Source organism: Coregonus clupeaformis, unplaced genomic scaffold, assembly GCF_020615455.1.
Source record: "Coregonus clupeaformis isolate EN_2021a unplaced genomic scaffold, ASM2061545v1 scaf0892, whole genome shotgun sequence".
NCBI classification, from domain to species: Eukaryota; Metazoa; Chordata; class Actinopteri; order Salmoniformes; family Salmonidae; genus Coregonus; species Coregonus clupeaformis.
In genome coordinates this window covers 70085-85617 of record NW_025534346.1, presented here as the reverse complement: position 1 = coordinate 85617, position 15533 = coordinate 70085, and the positions used below count along the sequence as shown (strand labels likewise).

At 41.1% G+C, this 15533-nt stretch overlaps 1 pseudogene; it reads left to right on the top strand.

Annotated features, from left to right (window-relative positions):
- Window positions 1–1582: 1582 nt before the first annotated feature.
- On the top strand, window positions 1583–15482 carry LOC121559314 (annotated as a pseudogene).
- Window positions 15483–15533: the final 51 nt, after the last annotated feature.

The following is a 15533-nucleotide window of genomic DNA, read 5'->3' as shown; positions in this document are numbered from 1 at the left end:
TGTCATGCCAACAATAAAGCATCCTGAGACCATTCATGTGTGGGGTTGCTTCTCAGCCAAGGGAGTGGGCTCACTCACAATTTTGCCTAAGAACACAGCCATGAATAAAGAATGGTACCAACACATCCACCGAGAGCAACTTCTCCCAACCATCCAAGAACAGTTTGGTGACGACCAATGCCTTTTCCAGCATGATGGAGCACCTTGCCATAAGGCAAAAGTGATAACTAAGTGGCTCGGGGAACAAAACATCGAAATTTTGGGTCTGACAAACTCCAAGCATTGAATATGCAAGAATGGGCTGCCATCAGTCAGGATGTGGCCCAGAAGTTAATTGACAGCATGCCAGGGCGGATTGCAGAGGTCTTGAAAAAGAAGGGTCAACACTGCAAATATTGACTCTTTGCATAAACTTAATGTAATTGTCAATAAAAGCCTTTTACACTTATGGAATGCTTGTAATTATACTTCAGTATACCATAGTAACATCTGACAAAAATATCTCATAACACTGAAGCAGCGAACTTTGTGAAGACCAATACTTTTGACCATGACTATAGACTGACTACAAGGGTTATGTACTAGCATTCAGAAACCCACTGCTATAGTGATATACAGAGGCCAGTTTCACTGCCTGTCATTTGAGAAAATGATTAATGCTGAAAGCCAAATCATTTGATTTATTGAAAATTACAATTCAAAGAAAAACACATAAGATTTGAATTGTGTACATTGCACCTAGCTAATTATCTAGGAGCTGTATGAATTACAACTACGTTTCATACATTTTAATTCACTTTCTCATCAAAGGTTAGAGAGCTACCATGAAGCAGAAGCTGTGCAGAGACAGCATAGCTCAGCAGCATAGGCTCGTTAAAGTGTGGCTTAAGAGGGATGAAAACAAGAATGAGAAGAATGTTCCTCTATAATGATGGTTTTAAATGAGGGTGCAGAGGTTAACCTTATGTTTGCATTGAAGAGTCAATTGTGTGCTCTACTCATGAGCACAAAAAACATTTATATATATAAAACAACATGTACATTTAGCAGATGCTCTTATACAGGAGAAATAAGGGTTAAGTGCCTTGCTAAAGCACACATCTACAGATTTTTCACCTAGTCAGCTCAGGGATTCAAACCAGCAACCTTTCAGTTACTGGCCAAACACTCTTGACCACTAGGCTGTCTGTTGTCATGTCATACGCAGGTATTGTGACTCAAATATAGATTTATGTATCTTTTTAGATGTATTACAGTGACTCTACTCCAAGTACAGCAAAAGGTTAACCCTTTAGATAGATCTGATTAAACTTGCCCTCACCCCTGATAGACTCTGACCCTCAGCACATATTGTTGATATTTATAACACCTTTTTATATAATTTCTTATTTGAGTGGTCATGCCATTATCGGGTATCGGGCAGTGTCCAACGTTAATCCACATCTAAATCATTACTGGGGTTGTCTTGCATATGGATTTCAAATTTGAGGGAGTTGTCCTGAACGTTACACATTAACCAATATGCTTAACTTCATGCGTTTACTTTACAACCAAAGTGATAATGACAGAGGAACTGAGGAGGCATAATAAACTCTCTCTGTATTTGAGCCTGACCCACAAAGAGACACTTTGGGGACAGAGGAAGAGTGCGGAGGGAACACTGTGAAATCTGAAGAGGCACAAGACAGACCAAAGACAAACTAACTTAGTGTAGGCTGAGAAATGTATTGAAACAAGTCAAAAGACACCTTTTGAGTTAGTAACAAACAGAGTTAGTGAGAAAACCATAGTGGCTGTAGGGAACCAGAGGCTGTTGGAGAGGACAAGTCCAGGTCAGGCTGGATCAGATTGTGTGTTAGTTACGGTGTAGTGAGAGAGGGTAAGAGATGTTGTCTGGAAGTATTGTATGGGGGACTCTGCTGGTACTGTCCTGTGCTCTCAAACTCTCCTTGGCACAGGATGAACACATGAACAACGCACTGAGACTAATGTCAGAGACACCACTGATTGATGGGTAAGTGACCAAGACATTTCTCTCTCATAAGACCCTAGGATGGGTGATTTTAATGTTTAAACCAAAATGAATATTTTATAATACATTACATCTACACATTTTATGCATACTGTAATGTTAATGGCACAAAACAAATGTCAATGTGAGCTGTGTACTGTACATGCTTCTATAAGATTTTGGAGGCTGTTTTTTAATGTTTCAAGATGGTTCTTTCCTAATGTACAGTTAAAGAATGGCCGTGTGTTAGCAGCACTGACTGCCCTGTATGAATAGTATCATGCGTTGTATCTCTCTGTCTGACTACAGCCATAATGACCTGCCCTGGCAGATGAGGATGAAGTTTAACAACCAGCTGAATAAAGTGGATCTGTACACCCTCAACAACACACACACCAACATCCCCAAGATCAGGGAGGGACGACTGGCAGCACAGGTACACACACGCATGCACGCACGCACACACACACAAACCGACAAGGACTCACCAAAGGTGTATGTGAGGGTGCCTGATAATAATACATGTATTACATAAGGGATCATCAACTAGATTCAGCCTCAAGCCGATTTATTTTCTTGAGCGGATGGTCGGGGGTCGGAACATAATTACAAATAATTTGTAGACTGCAAATTGACCACAAGAAGCCCAAACAGATATAATATTTGACTAAAACATAATAATTTCAAACCTTGCTTACATTTGTATATGATCAAGCATCTCTCTATTATACGTGGAAATACTTGGGAACAGATTTCCCAAATTAAAATCACTTGGAGCTGATTTCCTGGTGTTTTTACAGTTATTCATGTTCATCAATAAAAAAACAAAAAAACAAAAAAAAAATGTTCAGAAAACTTGGGGGGAGGGGGGGTCAAATAAAACCACCGCCAGTTGGGGAACCCTGTATTACACCATAACAATAATAAAAAACTGATCAAATGTTTATTGACGTCATCCACAGAATGTGCATGAAATACCCTGAAGCCTTCATGTTTGCTACCAGCAGCAAAGGTGAGACAGTCATCTACAAAAAATGTTTTAATAAAAAGTAATACAGTAAGGGCTCTACTCAATATGTAAAGCGGAAGTGTTGTAGATTCCGCTATATACAGTGCTATGAAAAAGTATTTGCCCCCTTTCTAATTTTCTCTACTTTTGCATATTTGTGATACTGAATGTTATCAGATCTTCAACCAAAACCTAATATTAGATAAAGGGAACATAAGTGAACAAATAACACAACAATTACAGTGGAGGAAAAAAGTATTTAGTCAGCCACCAATTGTGCAAGTTCTCCCACTTAAAAAGATGAGAGAGGCCTGTAATTTTCATCATAGGTACACGTCAACTATGACAGACAAAATCAGAATTTTTTTCTCCAGAAAATCACATTGTAGGATTTTTAATGAATTTATTTGCAAATTATGGTGGAAAATAAGTATTTGGTCAATAACAAAAGTTTCTCAATACTTTGTTATATACCCTTTGTTGGCAATGACACAGGTCAAACGTTTTCTGTAAGTCTTCACAAGGTTTTCACACACTGTTGCTGGTATTTTGGCCCATTCCTCCATGCAGATCTCCTCTAGAGCAGTGATGTTTTGGGGCTGTCGCTGGGCAACACAGACTTTCAACTCCCTCCAAATATATTCTATGGGGTTGAGATCTGGAGACTGGCTAGGCCACTCCAGGACCATGAAATGCTTCTTACGAAGCCACTCCTTCGTTGCCCGGGCGGTGTGTTTGGGATCATTGTCATGCTGAAAGACCCAGCCACGTTTCATCTTCAATGCCCTTGCTGATGGAAGGAGGTTTTCACTCAAAATCTCACGATACATGGCCCCATTCATTCTTTCCTTTACACGGATCAGTCGTCCTGGTCCCTTTGCAGAAAAACAGCCCCAAAGCATGATGTTTCCACCCCCATGCTTCACAGTAGGTCTGGTGTTCTTTGGATGCAACTCAGCATTCTTTGTCCTCCAAACACGACGAGTTGAGTTTTTACCAAAAAGTTCTATTTTGGTTTCATCTGACCATATGACATTCTCCCAATCCTCTTCTGGATCATCCAAATGTACTCTAGCAAACTTCAGACGGGCCTGGACATGTACTGGCTTAAGTAGGGGGACACGTCTCGCACTGCAGGATTTGAGTCCCTGGCGGCGTAGTATGTTACTGATGGTAGGCTTTGTTACTTTGGTCCCAGCTCTCTGCAGGTCATTCACTAGGTCCCCCCGTGTGGTTCTGGGATTTTTGCTCACCGTTCTTGTGATCATTTTGACCCCACGGGGTGAGATCTTGCGTGGAGCCCCAGATCGAGGGAGATTATCAGTGGTCTTGTATGTCTTCCATTTCCTAATAATTGCTCCCACAGTTGATTTCTTCAAACCAAGCTGCTTACCTATTGCAGATTCAGTCTTCCCAGCCTGGTGCAGGTCTACAATTTTGTTTCTGGTGTCCTTTGACAGCTCTTTGGTCTTGGCCATAGTGGAGTTTGGAGTGTGACTGTTTGAGGTTGTGGACAGGTGTCTTTTATACTGATAACAAGTTCAAACAGGTGCCATTAATACAGGTAACGAGTGGAGGACAGAGGAGCCTCTTAAAGAAGAAGTTACAGGTCTGTGAGAGACAGAAATCTTGCTTGTTTGTAGGTGACCAAATACTTATTTTCCACCATAATTTGCAAATAAATTCATTAAAAATCCTACAATGTGATTTTCTGGAAAAGAAATTCTCAATTTGTCTGTCATAGTTGACGTGTACCTATGATGAAAATTACAGGCCTCTCTCATATTTTTAAGTGGGAGAACTTGCACAATTGGTGGCTGACTAAATACTTTTTTTCCCCACTGTACATATTTATTTCATTTATTTCATAAACAAAGTTATAATAATATGCCATTTAGCAGACACTTTTATCCAAAGCGACTTACAGTCATGCGTGCATACATTTTTTTTGTGTATGGGTGGTCCCGGGGATCAAACCCACTACCTTGGCGTTACAAGCGCCGTGCTCTACCAGCTGAGCTACAGAGGACCACGTTATGCAACACCCAATTCCCCTGTGTGAAAAAGTAATTGCCCCCTTACACTCAATAACTGGTTGTGCCACCTTTAGCTGCAATGACTCCAACCAAATGCTTCCTGTAGTTGTTGATCAGTCTCTCACGTCGCTGTGGAGGAATTTTGGCCCACTCTTCCATGCAGAACTGCTTTAACTCAGTGACGTGTGGGTTTTCAAGCACGAACTGCTTGTTTCAAGTCCTGCCACAACATCTCAATTGGGATTAGGTCTGGACTTTGACTAGGCCATTCCAAAACTTCCAATTTGTTGCTTTTTAGCAATTTTCATGTAGACTTGATTGTGTGTTTTGGATCATTGTCTTGCTGCATGACCCAGCTGCGCTTCAGCTTCAGCTTCAGCTTCAGCTCACAGACGGATGGTCTGACATTCTCCTGTAGAATTCACTGATACAGAGCAGAATTAATGGTTCCTTCTATTAAGGCAAGTCGTCCATGTCCTGAGGCAGCAAAGCATCCCCAAACCATCACACCACCACCACCATGCTTGACCTTTGGTATGATGTTCTTACTGTGGAATGCAGTGTTTGGTTTTCGCCAGGCATAATGGGACCCATCTCGTCCAAAAAGTTGACTCAAGTTTGCCAAAAAGCACCTGGATGATCATCAAGACTCTTGGAAGAACGTTCTATGGACAGATGAATCAAAAGTATAACTTTTTGGACGACATGGTTCCAGTAATGCCAGGCGAAAACCAAACTCTGCATTCCACACTAAGAACATCATACCAAAGGTCAAGCATGGTGGTGGTGGTGTGATGGTTTGGGGATGGTTTGGGGAACATTGCCTTTAAATTTCAATCACACTGTAAAGCTGAACTTCTGCGATGCGGATTGAATAGAGCCCTACATTTGGTTGTGAGAATGAAACCCCTTTAGAACACTCAACTGTGAAATACCATAGATAACAGAGTTGTATTCACTTCCCACCTGTATTATCAAGTATATTTTTACCACAGATATCATGGATGCCTTTAGTCAGAACAGGACAGCCAGTCTGATCGGGGTGGAAGGAGGACACTCTTTGGACAGCAGCCTGGGCACCCTGCGCACCATGTACCACCTGGGGGTCCGCTACCTCACCCTCACACACAGCTGCAACACACCCTGGTGAGTAGGATAGGCTCTGCTAGCCTGCTGACGACAGGGCCACCCTGGTCTGGGGACAAGTTGCCACAGATTATACTTTGTAAGTGACAAGGTGTTTTTTTTTTGTGGTACTTTATAGTTGAGATTCCTAAGTATATCAACACTTTAGACCCCATATGATGCTCTCTCAAAGAGCTAGAAATGACAAGAATACAAATGAATGAGACAACAGGTAACAGCTGAAACAGCTTATTAATAGACAAACAAAATACTGTATTCAATGACTTCTGTGGTTGGGAAAATAGGGGATTCCTGTCGCCACCTGTTTCAGAGGTATCATATTCTGGGAGAGTTGTCTAAACAGATGGGCTAGCTAATCAAACCATGGCCCTGGACAGACCACAGAGCCTAGTGAATCCCCCATCAGCCCCTCACTGACTCAAATCATATTAGCAGGATATAGGAGCATGGAAAGGAAAGATCACTTTCAGAAGCTGACCTGGTGTTTTACTGCGGTTGTGTGTGTTTTCCCTCCAGGGCAGATAATTGGCTCGTGGATTCGGAGCCGAGCCATCACAGCACAATGGACTGTCTGAGTTTGGCAAGGTTGGTCCATCACACTGAGCCAAACACACACAGTGGAAATACCCACTCATTTCAAAGGTCAAATCTAAGATACTATTTAGTGCAGCTTGTAATACTTCTGCTTTTGAGTTTACTTGGAAATCAGACGTAAATGCCTGTCATAAACATAGGGAATATTTCAAGTAAATGTTTTAATCAAATGAGCAATTCCTCAGAAACTATTGGGTTACCCTCAAAGACTCATTTTCATCTACAGCTTGACATTTATGTTATAGCAGTATGACATCACCTGTATAAAACACTCTTGATGAAAACATGTTCATTCTTTTGACAGACTATCCTAGCTACAAACCATATCATTAGGTTTGATAGGCTGAATGAATCGCATATACAGTTGAAGTCGGAAGTTTACATACACCTTAGCCAAATACATTTAAACTCAGTTTTTCACAATTCCTGACATTTAATCCTAGTAAGAATTCCCTGTCTTAGGTCAGTTAGGATCACCACTTTACTTTAAGAATGTGAAATGTCAGAATAATAGTAGAGAGAATGATTTATTTCAGCTTTTATTTCTTTCATCACATTCCCAGTGGGTCAGAAGTTTACATACACTCAATTTGTATTTGGTAGCATTGCCTTTAAATTGTTTAACTTGGGTCAAACGTTTCGTGTAGCCTTCCACAAGCTTCCCACAATAAGTTGGGTGAATTTTGGCCCATTCCTCCTGACAGAGTTAGGTTTATAGGCCTCCTTGCTCGCACACGCTTTTTCAGTTCTGCCCACACATTTTCTATAGGATTGAGGTCAGGGCTTTGTGATGGCCACTCCAATACCTTGACTTTGTTGTCCTGAAGCCATTTTGCCACAACTTTGGAAGTATGCTTAGGGTCATTGTCCATTTGGAAGACCCATTTGCGACCAAGCTTTAACTTCATGACTGATGTCTTGAGATGTTGCTTCAATATATTCACATAATTTTCCTTCCTCATGATGCCATCTATTTTGTGAAGTGCACCAGTCTCTCCTGCAGAAAAGCACCCCCACAGCATGATGCTGCCACCCCTGTGCTTCACGGTTGGGATGGTGTTCTTCGGCTTGCAAGCTCCACCTTTTTCCTCCAAACATAACGATGGTCATTATGGCCAAACAGTTATATATTTTTGTTTCATCAGACCAAGGACATTTCTCCAAAAAGTACGATCTTTGTCCCCACGTGCAGTTGCAAACCGTAGTCTGGCTTTTTTATGGCGGTTTTGGAGCAGTGGCTTCTTCCTTGCTGAGCGGTCTTTCAGGTTATGTCGATATAGGACTCATTTTACTGTGGATATAGATACTTTTGTACCTGTTTCCTCCAGCATCTTCACAAGGTCCTTCGCTGTTGTTCTGGGATTGATTTGCACTTTTCGCACCAAAGTACGTTCATCTCTAAGAGACAGAACGCGTCTACTTCCTGAGCGGTATGACGGCTGCGTGGTCCCATGGTGTTTATACTTGCGTACTATTGTTTGTACAGATGAACGTGGTACCTTCAGGCGTTTGGAAATTGCTCCCAAGGATGAACCAGACTTGTGAAGGTCTACAAATGTTTTTCTGAGGTCTTGGCTGATTTCTTTGGATTTTCCCATGATGTCAAGCAAAGAGGCAATGAGTTTGAAGGTAGGCCTTGAAATACATCCACAGGTACACCTCCAATTGACTAAAATGATGTCAATTAGCCTATCAGAAGCTTCTAAAGCCATGACATTATTTTCTGGAATTTTCCAAGCTGTTTAAAGGCACAGTGAACTTAGTGTATGTAAACTTCTGACCCACTGGAATTGTGATACAGTGAATTCTAAGTGAAATAATCTGTCTGTAAACAATTGTTGGAAAAATTACTACTAAAGTAGATGTCCTAACCGACTTGCCAAAACTATAGTTTGTTAACAAGAAATTTGTGGAGTGGTTGAAAAACGAGTTTTAATTACTCTAACCTAAGTGTATGTAAACTTCCGACTTCAACTGTAATTGTCTCTATGACACCAGTAGGATGCCACAGTAAGAGGGTAATTTCTCCCAGTCCTGGCAGAAACATTCATAATGGTTTTTCACTCGACAGCAACTGATTTTTGAGATGAACCGCATTGGGATGTTGATTGACTTGGCCCACGTGTCAGAGAAAGTGATGAACCAGGTTCTGGACCTGTCCAAAGCCCCAGTCATCTTCAGCCACTCGTCTGCCTACGCTGTGTGCCCACACAAGAGGAACGTGCCTGACGATGTCCTGAGGAAAGTGGTGAGTGAAGGGGGAGAGGGGCAAGAGGATAGTGGATTACGGAATACATATGAGGAATTTAGCCATTCTTTCTCCTTAGACCTCATCCCTCCCCTGAGGAGGGTGGTGAGTCAGGGGAGAAGGGTGAGAGACGAGGGGATAGAGAATTGGGAGTCGGGTAGTGAGAGGAGAAGGACTAGGGGAGCAGGCAGAGTGAGGGGATTGGATGCTGAGGAAGGTGAGGTGTATAAAGCAATTGGACCTGAGAGTGGTGGTGAGTGGACATGTGATAGGATGAAGGGGTATGTGACAGGGGGGATAAGTGGAAGAAGATGGAGAGAAAACAGACAGGGAACAGAAAAGGGGTTTAAGAGTGAAAAGGAGGTGTCTGTGGGAATAGAGGCTGAGGGGATGAGAAAGAGGAAGGTTGAGACAGGTTGTTTTAGGCAAAGACAAAGAAAAGTAAGCAAAAAGATGTGGTTATGTCTACAGTAATATTAAAACTACAATGATATCAAAAGCAAGTTAGAAAAGCCATCAGATCTTTCCAATACTTTGGAAAACAGGCACAAACTAAGAAGTTTTATTACACTATTAAACCCAGCTCACGTCAGAAGGAAGGAGTTGAACATTTATTGTGAAATCCCTCAAGCTGACAGTAGCTTACAAAACAAGAGTACGGGAAACATTTTAGTTATTCACCTGTAAGGGCCCATAAAAACTGTTTCTGTATAGCACCATAAAATGTTAACAACAGAACATAAAAGCCCAACTGACTATACCAATATGGTAGCTACAGTTATTCATTGTAATGGTTAGTGACTTGAGTTTATAGTTCTGACTCCTCACGCAGTTACATGTGTCTGCATCCTTTTTCTCACCAGCGAGACAAAAAAGGCATTGTCATGGTGAACTTTTACAACGACTATGTCACATGCAGCAATACAGCCAACCTATCACAGGTGGCAGGTGAGTAGCAGTTAAATAAAACATTGTTTTTATCATGACTTTTTACTCTCCACCACTCACTCACCCAACCTTGTCTCTCAAATTGTTATTACACAGTGCCTTCAGAAAGTATTCATACCCCTTGACTTATTCCACATTTTGTTGTGTTAGTCTGAATTCAAAATTAATTAAATAGATTATTTTATCACCCATCTACACACAATACCCCATAATGACCAAGTGAAAACATGTTTTTATAAATTTTTGCAAATTTATAAAAAATAAACTGAAATATGACATTTACATATGTATTCAGACCCTTTACTCAGTACTTTGTTGAAGCACCTTTGGCAGCGATTACAGCCTCGAGTCTTCTTGGGTATGACGCTACAAGCTTGGCACACCTGTATTTGGGGAGTTTCTCCCATTCTTTTCTGCAGATCCTCTCAAGCTCTGTCAGGTTGGATGGGGAGCGTCGCTGCACAGCTATTTTCAGGGCTCTCCAGAGATGTTCGATCGGGTTCAAGTCCGGGCTCTGGCTGGGCCACTCAAGGACATTCAGAGACTTGTCCCGAAGCCACTCCTGCATTGTCTTGGCTGTGTGCTTAGGGTCGTTGTCCTGTTGGAAAGAAAACCTCCGCCCCAGTTTGAGGTCCTGAGCACTCTGGAGCAGGTTTTCATCAAGGATCTCTCTTTACTTTGCTCCGTTCATCTTTGCCTCGATCCTGACTAGTCTCCCGGTCCCTGCCGCTGAAAAACATCCCCACAGCATGATGCTGCCACCACCATGCTTCACCGTAAGGATGGTTTCCTCCAGACGTGACACTTGGCATTCAGGCCAAAGAGTTCAATCTTGGTTTCATCAGACCAAAGAATCTTGTTTCTCATGGTCTGAGTCCTTTAGTTGCCTTTTGGCAAATTCCAAGCAGGCTTTCAGGCCTTTTACTGAGGAGTGGCTTGCATCTGGCTACTCTACCATAAAGGCCTGATTGGTGGAGTGCTGCAGAGATGGTTGTCCTTCTGGAAGGTTCTCCCATCTCCACAGAGGAACTCTGGAGCTCTGTCAGTGACCATTGGGTTCTTGGTCACCTCCCTGACCAAAGCCCTTTTCCCCCAATTGCTCAGTTTGGCCAGGTGGCCAGCTCTAGAAAGAGTCTTGGTGGTTCCAAACTTCTTGCATTTAAGAATGCTGGAGGCCACTGTGTTCTTGGGGACCTTCAAAGCTGCAGAAAAGTTTTGGTACCCTTCCCCAGATCTGTGCCTCGTCACAATCCTGTCTCGGAGCTCTACGGACAATTCCTTCGACCTCATGGCTTGGTTTTTGCTCTGACATGCACTGTCAACTGTGGGACCTTATATAGCCTTTCCAAATCATGTCCAATCAATTGAATTTACCACAGGTGGACTCCATTCAAGTTGTAGAAACATCTCAAGGATGATCAATGGAAACAGGATGCACGAGCTCAATTTCGAGTCTGATAGCAAAGAGTCTGAATACTTATGTAAATAATGTACAGTTGAAGTCAGAAGTTTACATACACTTAGGTTGGAGACATTAAAACTAGTTTTTCAACCATTCCACACATTTCTTGTTAACAAACTATAGTCTTGGCAAGTCGGTTAGGACATCTACTTTGTGCATGACACAAGTAATTTTTCCAACAATTGTTTACAGACAGATTATTTCACTTATAATTCACTGTATCACAATTCCAGTGGGTCAGACGTTTACATACACTAAGTTGACGGTGCCTTTAAACAGTTTTGAAAATTCCAGAAAATGATGTCATGGCTTTAGAAGCTTCTGATAGGCTAATTGACATAATTTGAGTCAATTGGAGGTGTACCTGTGGATGTATTACAAGGCCTACCTTCAAACTCAGTGCCTCTTTGCTTGATATCATGGGAAAAGTAAAAGAAATCAGCCAAGACCTCAGAAAGAAAATGGTAGACCTCCACAAGTCTGGTTCATCCTTGGGAGCAACTTCCAAATGCCTGAAGGTACCACGTTCATCTGTACAAACGTATCTATATCCACATTAAAACAAGTCCTATATCGTCATAACCTGAAAGGCCGCTCAGCAAGGAAGAAGCCACTACTCCAAAACCGCCATAAAAAAACAGACTACGGTTTGCAACTGCACATGGGGACAAAGATCTTACTTTTTGGAGAAATGTCCTCTGGTCTGATGAAACAAAAACAGAACTGTTTGGCCATAATGACCATCGTTATGTTTGGAGGAAAAAAGGGGAAGCTTGCAAGCCAAAGAACACCATCCCAACCGTGAAGCACGGAGGTGGCAACATCTTGCTGTGTGGGTGCTTTGCTGCAGGAGGGACTGGTGCACTTCACAAAATAGATGGCATCATGAGGAAGGAAAATTATGTGGATATATTGAAGCAACATCTCAAGACATCAGTCACGAAGTTAAAACTTGGTCGCAAATGGGTCTTCCAAATGGACAATCACCACAAGCATACTTTCAAAGTTGTGGCAAAATGGCTTAAGGACAAGTCAAGGTATTGGAGTGGCCATCACAAAGCCCTGACCTCAATCCTATAGAAAATGTGTGGGCAGGACTGAAAAAGGAATGGCCCAAAATTCACCCAACTTATTGTGGGAAGCTTGTGGAAGGCTAACCGAAACGTTTGACCCAAGTTAAACCATTTAAAGGCAATGCTACCAAATACTAATTGAGTGTATGTAAACTTCTGACCCATTGGGAATGTGATGAAAGAAATAAAAGCTGAAATAAATCATTCTCTCTACTATTATTCTGACATTTCACATTCTTAAAATAAAGTGGTGATCCTAACTGACCTAAGACAGGGCATTTTTACTCTGATTAAATGTCAGGAATTGTGAAAAACTGATTTTAAATGTATTTGACTAAGGTGTATGTAAACTTCCGACTTCAACTGTATTTCTGTTTTGTATTTTTTATAAATTAGCATTTTTTAATGGGATATTGATGAAAAACATTTTTCCCCATCCATTTTAGAATAAGGCTGTAACGTAACAAAATGTGGAAAAAGGGAAGGGGTCTGAATACTTTCCGAATGCACTGTATATTCACCTTTCTTTTCATGCTCAATCTAGATCACTTTGACCACATAAAGACTGTGGCTGGACACAGTATCATTGGTTTTGGTGGGGATTATGATGGAGTGGGCAGGTGAGTAGAGTGAATTGACCTAGGAGTTATTCACCTAGTTACAATAAAACACCAATGAACTTGATTGAGCAAAGTGTATTATCTTAAAAGTTGCTCATTGTAATATACCAGTAAAAAAAGTCTAAAGTCATATGTCTGAGTAGTAGTAGTAATTTTTTAAAATAAAGTCAAAAGTCATGTCTGAGTAGTAGTAGAAAAACATTTAATCAAAAGTAATGTCTGAGTAGTAGTAAAACATTATAAAAAGTCATGTCTGAGTAGTAGTAGTAAAACATTTGATCAAAAGTCATGTCTGAGTAGTAGTAGTAAAACATTTGATCAAAAGTCATGTCTGAGTAGTAGTAGTAAAACATAAAAAGTAATGTCTGAGTAGTAGTAGTAAAACATTATAAAAAGTCATGTCTGAGTAGTAGTAGTAAAACATTATAAAAAGTCATGTCTGAGTAGTAGTAGTAAAACATTATAAAAAGTAATGTCTGAGTAGTAGTAGTAAAACATAAAAAGTCATGTCTGAGTAGTAGTAGTAAAACATTTTATAAATGTTTTACGTGGAAAGAAACCCATTCTGCTGGGGGAGGAGTGCATAATATTGGCTTCAGTTTGACACACACACACACCTCTACCTGTGCTGTCTGTCAGGGTACCGGAGGGTCTGGAGGATGTGTCCAAGTACCCTGCCCTGGTGGCAGAGCTGCTGAGGAAAGGATGGACAGATGTTGAGGTGAAAGCTGCTCTGGGGGACAACCTGCTCAGTGTTCAGAGAGGTGGAGCATGTGAGTCCTACAGTAACAGTTACACACTGACCTCTACAGCTTAGCACCATTCACAACACCACTGTTTCCACAAGCTTGACATCAACACACAAGCCTCCATAGATCTATTTAAAAAGGGCAAAGGGCTGATGCAATGCAAAATACAGTGTCATACACACAGATATTACAGGCATATTTAATGCACTATTTGGTCCAGTGCCTTGTTACCCTCCCTGACTCTGAACTCCTATCTTCCAGGTACGAGATAGCCTGAATGGTACGGCTCCAGATGATCTGCCTATCCCTTATGAAGAAGTGGAGAACGACTGCAGGACCAGCTATGGCTACCCTGTCCCCAACCCAGACAGTGCTGGGACGTTTCTGTCCCTCAGCCCTCTGGCCCTGGCAATAACACTGACTCTGAGCAGCCTGCTGTCCTGGGCATAGATTCACAAAACCTTCTGAAGAAGACATTTCTTCTTAACTGCCATTTTTTACTTAACTATATACTTAAGAAGAAAGTTAAGCAAAGTTATTATTCCTCGAAAAGGTTATTGGAAATTTGCTTGAGCTATTTCTTATGTTTCTCCTTAAGCAAAAAGTTAAAAAATTAGATTCTTGAAAGTTAAGTTCTTGGAAATGTTCTTTATTCCAAGATAGCTAAACCCTTGTCTTAATCTCAGGGCAGTGAGAGATAAAGCTCATGAAAGCAATTGAACATGTTAAATTCACTCACAAACTTCATCTGAAAGTGTCAGTATTGATTATTTTAAACCCAAGAACATGTTTTAGAACCATAGCATATTTCTTACTGAGATTAAGATGATTGCCATCGCTAGCTAGCTAAAACGATTGCCTAGCAACAAACAGCTTAAGATTTGCAAGAAGATGTTTGTAAGAAAATCATTCATTCTTATGAACTTATTTTTTAAACGTTTTTACGTAAGTGTTTTGTGAATCTGGGCCCTGGTCTCCATAGGCCCCCTCTACATAGACCATGCTGGGTGTGATGGTATTATCACCCCTTGTCTATGGCAGTACGGCTGCCCAAGGCATTGTAACACCTTACTACTTGAGTTCTGTGGTCACTTCATCTTTCACAAGTTCTATTGGGGATGGAGTCCATGAACTGTGATTGAAGGAAGGATTTGTACATAGAAATGTTAACATTTCTAAACCAGTAAGTGCTTCCGAAACGGTGTTGACCTTATACCAAGCAAACCCATGACCAGGCTACTTTACATTTTAGTTTAAATTGAATGGTTAAATGTGGCCCTCAGTAAATAAATAATCAGGAAAATAGTATAATCATTAGTTTTTTTGTATATAATAATATGCATCTAATAAAAACTTTACCATGCTGCCTTTTTTTGTTTTAGTGTGATGCATGTGACAAAGGAAATACTAAACAGACTGAAAAGCTTTCGGAGGGGAGTTTATGGTTGAGACAACATCTGCTTTACTTCCTTCCCCTGTTCTTATACAGCCTTAAGAGTCAATAGAACATTAATGGAACACTGTCCAATGAGCACAATGAACTTCATTTTCACATATACAATTCAAACTCAAGGCCAGGCCAGAACGGTGTGTTTCATTCAACAAAACTGTGTCTATTATCCCATCTGGTTCAATCA